This window comes from Numida meleagris, unplaced genomic scaffold, assembly GCF_002078875.1.
Source record: "Numida meleagris isolate 19003 breed g44 Domestic line unplaced genomic scaffold, NumMel1.0 unplaced_Scaffold360, whole genome shotgun sequence".
NCBI lineage: Eukaryota > Metazoa > Chordata > Aves > Galliformes > Numididae > Numida > Numida meleagris.
In genome coordinates this window covers 59,742-62,152 of record NW_018364585.1, presented here as the reverse complement: position 1 = coordinate 62,152, position 2,411 = coordinate 59,742, and the positions used below count along the sequence as shown (strand labels likewise).

The 2,411-nt window shown below is 50.4% G+C and overlaps 1 long non-coding RNA gene across 2 annotated transcripts; it reads right to left on the bottom strand.

Annotated features, from left to right (window-relative positions):
• Positions 1-970: 970 nt before the first annotated feature.
• On the bottom strand, positions 971-2,411 carry LOC110391406. 2 transcript variants are annotated; one of them, XR_002434053.1, is made up of 3 exons: positions 2,401-2,411; positions 2,132-2,169; positions 971-1,617 (listed from the first exon to the last, which is right to left on the bottom strand). It is a non-coding gene; the product is annotated as an uncharacterized LOC110391406 (long non-coding RNA). The 2 variants fall into 2 exon arrangements; XR_002434052.1 differs by lacking the exon at positions 2,401-2,411 and having other exon boundaries at positions 2,132-2,393.

Here is a 2,411-nt window from a genome sequence, read left to right as displayed (position 1 = left end):
GAGGCTTTGAGGCTGAGTGGAAGTTCTTGGGATTGTTTGGGACTTTTGGGACTGGATGTAGAGGTGAGGGCTGGGTGGCGATTTTGGATCTGGGCAAAGTGGACTAAAAGGAGACAATTTGAGACAGAATGGAGATTTGGGGACTGAAAGGGGGATTGAAGAGGATGGGAAGATTTTGGGGGGCAGTGTAGTGGATTTGTGGGGTGAATGGAGATTTTTGGTCAGAATGGAAGTGTTAGGATGGCTGGGTGGGGGTTTTGATGCTGTCTGTAGAGTTTAGTATCAGATGGAGGTTTTGGAGGCGGGTGGAGATCTTTGGGGTGCATGGAAGGTTTTGTAATGAGTGGAAGCCTGGGGGCTGAATGGAGGTGTTGGGGGTTGACTGGAGCTTTTTGGGGTCTGGTTGTAGATGTTGCGGATGCATGAGGATCTGGGGAGCAGGTGGAGGTTTTGGGGCTGGATGGAGTTTTGGGAACTGGAAGGATGGAGAGACAGGCAGATAGATGAACAGGTACGTGGAAGGATGGAGAGACAGACAGTCAGACAGAAGGTGGCTGGACATTTTGTGTGTCCATACTGCATCAGGAGCAGACGATAAAGCAGAAGGAAGATGGATGGATGGACAGGCAATGAAGTGATTCAAACTGCACCCACACTGCCAGCTGAAGCAAAGGTTTAAACTCCATGCATGGTCTTGCTCACGTATCAGTGTCTGTGCGTGTTTATGTGTGTGTCAGTGTCCGTGCATGCATTTGCACTGATGCTGCAGTTTAGGAAAGCCAACTTCCAGCTCTTCAGGGAGCCACCACAAGCACTGTGGTGCTTGCACCCAGCAGCAGCTCAGCTTTTCTTCTCACTGACCCCTCCCCGTGGGTTTAGGGACACAATCAGAAAGAAAAAAATGTGGAATTCATACGTTGACATAAGAACAGTGTACTTAGACAGAAAAGAAACTGAGAAACAACAGTAGTGATATTGAGATGCGTTTATGATTTTCCAAATCTTGTGCTGCACAAAGAAATTGCTCACCACCCAAAGACCAATGGTAGAAGCAGGACAGAATGGGAGGAAAGGAATGTGGGGGAAATCTGTAGAGGATCTGTAGAGCATCCGTAGGAGATGTTAGGGGAGGAAGGAAACATTTTGGGAGCTCTCTAGAAGAGAGGTAGATTGGGACAGATCAGGGGATCACAGAGAAATGGTGGTGGTGATTTGGAGTGGATTGGTGAGGATTTGGAGGTCTCAAAGGGTGTTAAGATATTTGAGGGGCTAAAGAAGGATTTTGGGGTAAGAGATGGGCATTTAGGGGTTTGGTATGACTGGGAAGCATTTGGGGTTTATCAGTGAGAATTTGGGATTGTTAGATTTGGGGAAGTTAGCTGGTCTGGGGTTAGAACAGGACATCGGGGAGTCCCAAGTGGGGAATTCAGGGTCTGTCCCCTTCAGAGCACCCCATAAATGAGGCACCTGGGGGGTTTCATCAGCACGGTAACCCAGTGCTCACTTTGGTGTAGATAATGGGGGACTGAGGGGCAGTGTGGGAAGTGGAGGGCGGGGAGCACGGGATGGCAGCTTGCATCTCGGCGTAGGTCAGATCCACACTGTCACTGGGGTAACCTGGAGAGACAGGAGGAGAAGGGGGTTCCATCATGAGGGTCCCAAGATGCTTGGGCTAGGGTGGGGCCTCTGGTGTAGGTATCTAGGGAGGTGTTTCCATGAGGGGGAGACAGAATTTCTGCAGGGACTTAGATTTTGGTTCTGCGTGCGAGACGTTTCTGGGTCCATCTATGGCTTTGGGGTCCCCATGGGTCATTGGGCATCCTTGTGGCTGCTTTTAGAGTCCCTCTACCTGTGGGTTGTGAGTGCCCATGGGGTTGTGGGGTTGTTTAGGGCTTGTAGGGCTTACGTGGGTCTGGGTATTTAGAATTGTGGGGTGGAGGATTTCCTACATTGCAGATATGGGATTCCCATGGTCTGGATACGGGTGGTGCACATAAATGTCAGGGTAAGCCATATGGGACTGGGGGTCATTTGAGGTCCCCATGGTGAAAATTTGGGTTTCCATGTTGATGTCCAGTGTGGGCCCCAAGGGGTAGGTTGGGATTTGGGGTCCGCTACCACAGGCACTTACCTGGATCTGCAAGTCCTCAGTCATTGCTGGGGGGACACCTGCATCAAAAAGGAGAGGAGGAAGAGTGGGGGTTCTGTGGGGAACATGAGGGACAGTTGGGGGATCTATAGGTGACCTACAGGGGATCAAAGGACAGGTAGGAGATGCTTGGTGAGATCTATAGGGGAAGGAAGAGGATACTTGTGGAATTCAATGAGGGATAGAAAGAGGAGTCAGGGGAAACTTGAGAGGACCTATAGGGGATGGAAACCATTGCACTCCTTCCTCACCAGGGCTCTCA